An 8,181-nucleotide genomic window follows, 5' to 3' on the forward strand; every position below is an offset into this window, starting at 1 on the left:
ACCCGGCGTAAATTAAGCTTTTATTTTATGTGAGTAGTCATTATAAGACTTAAATTAGTAGTTTTTTAACACAACACTTCGACACAAATGTTCTATTCGCAAAGCAAAAACCGATAGGATTTACTTTTTCCAATCATTTTTGTTCACTAGAAATACATGTTGAGGTAAAATAATAGAGAATCTGTGTTGTAAATGCCATTCCCGTCCCTAACGCATTAATAAATTAGTAAAGTTTCGTTTTCAGTTTTTTTTTCGAAACTAACATTTAACATTTAACAAATTATAAACAACTATAACAGTTACTGTTATTTCAACATTTTACTTACAGTATACAATCAAAACTGTGTTGAAGACAAACTGCAAAGAAAGGTCACTAGTAAGTTAAGGCTATCTTCTTTGACTTCTTTTTCATTTGTAAAAATATAAAGCCTTTAAGGTCGCCTTACAACGTAAATTTCACATTTTTTTCAGACTTGGCTTTTTTCGCAACGCGACTTTAAATAGGATTTCAATTTTACGAGACGTTTTTCTGAGCGAACTTCCTTTTGATTGTTCATAAAAATTTCGATATACTATTATGTAAAAGAGATGTATATTTCAGGGACTCTTTCTTGAAGAAATATGCGGTATCGCGAGACATATTAAGTCAGGAAATATATCCGTCGGTCATTCGTCCACAAATAAGTGATATAATTATGATTTAGATGATTTTTAGTTTTCGATATTGAAATAATGTGCTGGTGTTGTAGGATAGAACTATAATGGGTGTACAGAAATTGTAACAAAGAGCAATTTTAACAATCATGCTGTTGAAATAATTTAGGGCAACCAAAAGTATTTGTCATATCTATTTGAGTCGATACAACTTAGATTTGAGAAGTTTTATGAAATAGAAATCTAGAAATATGTGTTTTTATGATGGGCAACGTTGACAATGCAAATCAGTTTCATATACATAGTCAGCTAAGAGTAATATCAGCAATGAATATTAGACTTAGTTAAAATATTTAATGTATGATACCTTAATCATAATGGTCTGATAGAAACACTGTCTTATGATACAATGTAAATGATACTGAAATACATGATAATAAAAGATCAACACATGCTTAAAATACTGCTTATGCCGGTGCTCTGGTACGAGGAAGGTTGACTGTTGTTGTTTATTTTTGTGTATTTTTTTTTCTGCAGCCTTTATCAATATATTTTTGATCCTTGAAGATCGTTCAGCACGGCATAATTACTGTGTATGCAGGTTATGTGGTATATAGTGTTTCTTCTCAAGATGGGTAGTTCCAGTATTCCTACTTGATTACTGTATAATTACTCTTAGGATATGTTACCTGCTTTTTAAATTTGGCTTTTGACGTCTTGTCTGTGATATGCAAGCTTCATAACCTCAGTTTCCATTTCAAAATTACATTTTATTTAGTCCCGGGCATTGTTCTCCCGTTAAGGGCACACGCATTATTTTTCTTGGGGACCATACGCCGCTTTTAATAGAATGACAATACTAAGGTGCCATGATAACCGCCGTGTGAACACCGTGTGGTCCATTTCCTTCAGCTGAAATAATTGTTATTACAAGTATTGTTTATAGAAATAAATGAATATTGATGTTGACTAGCCTTGTGCCATTATTGTTATTTCCCTTATTAGAGACAATGTATTAAACATTATAAGATGTTTATTTGGTGAATTTCAGAACACATAATATTATATAGAACGTAATAAATGACCTAATGCAAAACCTTTTGTTATACTGCTCTTATATAATTGAACAAGAAATCGTATATATTTATGGCACATTTATGCACCAATAATCTAACCCAACAAAATATTAATTTTTCTGATACGAAATAATGTCAATGACATGTGATTTTGGTTATAAAGTCATTAACATATATATTTGAAACACAATTTCTGCAACCTTTCCGTTTTTAATGTATTTTATCCACGTTATAGGTTTGTTATGATAATAACATGATAATAACAATAACTTTTATGTAGGCAATAAAATATAAATAACCCGTATTATCAATCACTATCATCATAATAATATATGAAATATTATGGTTAGGTATTTACTTAAATCTTGAAAGCGTTCTCGCAAGTGTAAAATGTTGAGACAATTAAAAAAAAAGATTTGTTTTTTATGCCATGTCATATTTTATGGTATCGTATTCTTGAACAACATATTTATTCAAAGCAATCACTTCTGCATGAGAAATTATATTTGAAATATTATTCATACCACAACCAGTTTTTAAGTTTTATAACATAGATGACGTAAATAACAGGATTTTGTGTAAGTTGATCAAAGGATCTTTTTTCACGTTCTGAACAGTACAAATGATATCTGGATATACGAGGCATATCCCAGAAAATTGTGGACAACACTGTTATACAAAATAATAACGTCCAGGTTTAACGAAATTTTACCTAAGTGCATCTCCATTAAAATAAAGTAGCATACGAGACATTACTTTAAAGAAATATGCATACATTTAATACTAAAGCATTTACACAGATCATCTTAGTTGTGTGCATGCAGCCCGCGCCAAAATTCGAAATTCAGTTACTGAACCATTATGAACATATCACAAAAGGCATGGCAACGACTTAATATTATGAGGTCTTTAAAATTCATCACTGATCGTAGATCACTCGAAACTATATATCTTTCTTTCATCCGGCCTCTTCTTGAATACTCAGATGTAGTCTGGGATAATATTACTCAACAAGATGAATTCGAGTTAGAAAAAATCCAACTTGAAGCCTGCAGAATAATAACTGGTACAACGAAACTTGTTTCTTTCTCAAATCTGTATGAAGACACATGTTTTCAACCCCTAAAAGTAAGACGCTATAAACACAAACTAATTCTGCTATATAAAATGTTCAATCACCTATCTCCACAATATCTATCTTCCATAGTTCCAAACACAGTAGGACAAACTTCAGTATACAACTTACGAAATGCAAGTAACACTAGAAATATTTTCTGTCAAACTCAACTTTATTCAAATTCATTCTTACCATCTTCGATTAAAGACTGGAATGATCTCCCTGTCGAACTAAGAAATGCACCATCGCTTGCAATTTTCAAAAAAAGACTAAATGAAGATGTCCAAAAAGTTCCAGCTCACTATTATATAGGTGAAAGAAGATATCAAATAATACATACACGATTAAGAACACATTGCAGCTCTCTGAAAGAACACCTGTTTTCTAAAAACATAATAGACAGCCCTTTTTGTATATGTGGTGAAATAGAAAATACAGAACACTATTTCCTCCGCTGCCCCATGTATCAAGATGACCGCACTGTCCTTATTAACAATTTAAGTCAAATCACAACTGTAACATTGAATAATTTACTATACGGCGATAATTCACTTACCGGTGCTCAAAACGAAACAATTATATCACATATACATAAATACATACAAAAAACAAAAAGATTTGATACATAATAATATTCGTTTGAAAAGAAAAAGGTCCTTCAACTCCATAGTAGTAAAGTGACTTTCTTTCTTTCTCTTGTTCCTTATCTCTTTTTCTCTTCTATTATTACTTCTCCTCCAATGTACATGTTTTAATAATTAAATTTCTCAACATATTAGTTTAATTAACCAATCACTAAACTAAGCTATATGTTCCTTTAAAATGAATTCATACTCGTGCTTATACCTCTAATCTAACAGCAATGTATCTTAAATTTAGTTCATGAATACTTGACATAAACATAGTATGTATAGTAAGAAATCAAGAACAAGTCGATATGATATGTATAGTTTAGTTCAGATATTTATATTTTGTTACCATTTATTTGAAATTTGTTAAATACTGATTACGGAGAGAGTTTTCAAAAAAGCTTTACAAGCTTCCTACTCAATCCGTAAATTTTATTTTATGTAATTTATTATGTAAATGTGTGGATTATTAATAAAATATTGTTTAAACTAAACTAACCATTATCTTCAAAACTAAGTTAGTAAAACTCTGCCTCATGTACTTACGTTGCAAGTGTGACGACCCAGGTAATAATTTCTAGGAAATTACTTTATGCATTTACAATAACACAAATAACCTTAAATCGACGTTATTTAACGGACAGGAGTCCAGGGAAGGGACTTTCCTTATTTTATCGAAATTTAGGAACCATTTGATTTAGGTCAATTATCAAATATTTAAAAATGACATTACAAAACACTCGAATGATTTTACAATCAAACAATTCGATTGTTTTAAATAATGTTTTGCGATCACCTGATATAAATAATTATTGAACAAGTATTTGTTTCATCTATCAGATGTTATCGAGAAGCAACAGTAACTTATGATTATAGTTTACCCGCTGAAAATCAGACGCATTATTCATAATGACAAAATTGTTTGTATGTTTATTTGTTTACCTTGCTATTCTATCCGGGCATAATGACAAAAATCGTTTCCGTGTAAATAATAATATTATCATTATCATATGTAAAGGAAATGAGTATCTCATAGGTCGCGGAAGCGTGGAGCTCATATGTTACGAACGTTTAATAACAGCACATCTTTATCATCTACTGACACACGGGGGGGAATCACGTGACTTTGTATAGTAATACCCACGAGAAAATGGCGACTGCTGAGCCCCGGTAAGTACCTTATTATGTTAAATTAAGGTGACAAACGTTTCTTAAATCAAAACAAAACCTAGCGTATCATATGCGCGTTAATTTTCTTCAAATGGCAATACAAAATACATTATCCTACGTTTTGTGGTTTTTGAGAACATTGTTTGAATTGTGTGAAAATTGCACATTCAGTGATAGTAATTCGCACGAAGCGATACAATTTGGTACCAAAATAAAGGAAACTAAGCCTTCTTTTTGCACTTAAGACACCAAATCAATCATTTTATTGACATCTGTTCTTGTAGAATTCCATATAAAATTTTGTTCGAAGGTCTGCAGCCTACAAATGTTCTTTACAAGTGTTTAGTAAGTAAAACGAACAATTTCTGGATAGTAAGTTACACGAAAACAAAATAGTAAGTTTCACGCACAGTTTCCAATAGCATACTAAAATGTGACGAAACTATTTTATAATTATTTGGTTTCAAATTTGCAAGTGTGTTCCGTCTACGGTGACAGAGAAACAAATATCGAGAGAGTATTTTAATAATTATTCATATTATTTCATAATACATGTATTCATATTTATATAATTTCATAAAAGATTACTTAACTTAAAAAAAACTAAATTGACATTGATACTCAATAATGTATGTTACACTTGGCCCCTTTTCACGTTAGACTGGACCCACATCCGTTATCCTTAGAACTAGCTATATAAAGAAATAACTGTACAGAAGGAAATATTACAACACCATCATTTACTTTTCAGTACCTGCAATTTGGACCAAAAACGCAAAGGAGAAGACATTCGCCATATCACATTGAAATTTAATGCCATCATAGAACTGGTATACCAAGTTTTTATTAAATTTATTCTTTTATACACTGGCAGATTTTATAAATAAACCCAAGAAGTTTTGTAAAAACGTTATGTTTTACTATACGCTTATTTTCTTATCATGTGCAAATGTGTTGCGTCGTAAACTCTTACTTTTTAAGATATTCAGGGCGTCCATGGCCGAGTGTTTAATGACCCTGATTTTTATACACATGCTTCTCGCCGCTATGGATTATAGTCCGACCAGAGTCCTTGAATTCTTTCATCAAACTAGCTAACAAAACATCGGTGCTTTAGCTCAGGTGTCCCGACATTGACTGTGTGATTTGAAACCCAGCATCTTAGATTGTTTTATGTAAATATTTTTTTACTCCACTTGCCTTCACTCTAAAAAGTGTAAATATCTTTGACCGTTTGATTTCAAATATTCGTTTTTCTTTAAAGGTCAATTATGCCTCTTAAATGATATCATTTTTATTTTTTTTAAAAATTCTGTTTATTTTTGGTATCTTGTTACAGTTTCCGAAAACATACTCATTTGCTAGATACTCAAACTACCTTTTGCATCTTTGGTTCTGTTGGAAAATGGTATACCTTTAGTGAATAAGTATTTCGTATGGAAGTCAAACTACATGTACTACTTTGTTACATTTTGCTACCTTAACGACACATCACTTAATGTTCAGCGCTACCTTTTTCAGCTGTAATAAAATTCTATCATGCGTTTTATCCATTATTTAAACATTATGAAACACATGTTTGACATTTCTAAAGAATTAAAACAATATGGATTTCTGAGGCACAATGTGCCTTAATCATAACTTGTATCACTGTATCATTGTTTTTTTTTGTTTTTTGTTTTTTTGTTCTTGCGAATTCTTCAATATATTTTCATAAATTAAGTAACATAGTGACTAAATGTAACAATTACCGCCATATAAAAACATCAGCATTCAGTAAATAAACATCACCGTACCAAATAACAAGCATTTATATTTGTTCATCTTTTTTCTAGTTACAGTAAATGAGGGCAAAGACACACCTGAAACTGCAGAGGTCAAAGAACTACTATCGCAACAGAAAAATAACACTGAGTCGTGTTATATCAAATCCCATCAAAAGTTCATTTGATATATTATGATTACAACCAATTAAGCATTCGTTCTATAGACAAAAAAAGTGAAATATTTGATCTTGAATAATTGAAATAAGTATTTTCTATCTCTTTACATATGGACTTTAACTTTCTTTAAATGTATATGTATGCTAATGGAAACTGTGCTTGAAACTTACTATTTTGTTTTCGTGCGACTTACTATCCAGAAATTGTTCGTTTTACTTACTATACACTTGCAAAGAACATTTGTAGGCTACATACCTTCGAAAATATATTTTATATGGACTTCTATGATAACAGATGTCAATAAAATGATTGATTTTGTGTCTTAAGTGAAGAAAGTAAGCTTATTTTCCTTTATTTTGGTACCAAATTATATCGCTTCGTGCGAATAACTATCGCTAAATGTGCAATTTTCAACCAATTCAAACAATGTTCTCAAAAACCACAAAACGTAGGATAATGCACTTTGTATTGTCATTTGAAGAAAATTAACGCGCATATGATACGCTAGGTTTTGTTTTGATTTAAGAAACGTTTGTCACCTTAATTTAACATAATAAGGTACTTACCGGGGCTCAGCAGTCGCCATTTTCTCGTGGGTATTACTATACAAAGTCACGTGATTCCCCCCCCCCCCGTGTGACAACCCTATAAATAATTGTTCTAGACATGGGCACAGTGTCCGTCTAGAAATTAGAATGACACAATAACACTTATATAAGCATGTCAAGATTATGGCAATATTTTTGATTGGATTTTACGTCACACTGACACACTATAGGTCATATGGCGACTTTCCATCTTTACTGGTTGAGGAATACCTTCGCTGCCCCTACGTGCATTATTTCAGGCACGAACGGGCACCTGAGTAGAATCACCGACGTTCCGTAAGCGAGGTGGATAGCTAGCTTCCTTACATGAAAGAATTCAAAGTTCATGTCGAAATTCTAACCCACAGCGGTGAGGGACAAGTGATGACAATGTTTAAACTATTGATGTGTTATCATACACATTTTCTATTTGTAGAGAAAATCAAACGTTATTTAAATCTATTGTTAAAGGATTGTCGCTGCACACTCCGCGTCTCTCATATCCGCCATCAAAACAAACTTCCAATCAGAACATCGTCGGCTTTTATCTAACCTAATATGGATTGAAAGTAGTTTTACCACGTGGTTTTAGATGTAAACATAAACAGAGTGTAATCTTTGAATATGTAAACGAATGTATATATTTGGCATCCAAGGGAAACATTAAGACTGTGTTGGTACAATTTTGATTGAAACTATGTCTGACTTTAATTTTATTTTAATTTAAATATGCCCACTGATGTACAATTTTAAACGAATCAATGTCAACAGGTTTGTATTTTGTACTGTACTTCCGGTTTCTACAACCATAATAATAAATATATAAATAATGTATTGTTTGCTTTTGTATCTATAAATTCCCTTATTTTATATGAATTTTTACTTGATATATTGAAAATAGACTTGCCAACAACTCCAAACATTAAAGTATCATTATGCTCATATTTTCATTGTCAAGTTGAGCAGAATTTAAATAATTTTATTTCAAAAGATTGACCAATAAAA

The 8,181-nt window shown here is 31.2% G+C and overlaps 1 long non-coding RNA gene across 1 annotated transcript; it reads left to right on the forward strand.

The window, feature by feature from the left end:
- The first annotated feature begins 4,579 nt into the window (after positions 1–4,579).
- LOC132751894 (uncharacterized) lies at positions 4,580–6,893 on the forward strand. Its single transcript, XR_009628737.1, has 3 exons — positions 4,580–4,646; positions 5,398–5,476; positions 6,482–6,893. It is a non-coding gene; the product is annotated as an uncharacterized LOC132751894 (long non-coding RNA).
- The last annotated feature ends 1,288 nt before the right edge of the window (positions 6,894–8,181 follow it).

Source organism: Ruditapes philippinarum, unplaced genomic scaffold (genome assembly GCF_026571515.1).
Source record: "Ruditapes philippinarum isolate M1 unplaced genomic scaffold, ASM2657151v2 ctg285_1_1_1_1, whole genome shotgun sequence".
Taxonomy (NCBI): domain Eukaryota; kingdom Metazoa; phylum Mollusca; class Bivalvia; order Venerida; family Veneridae; genus Ruditapes; species Ruditapes philippinarum.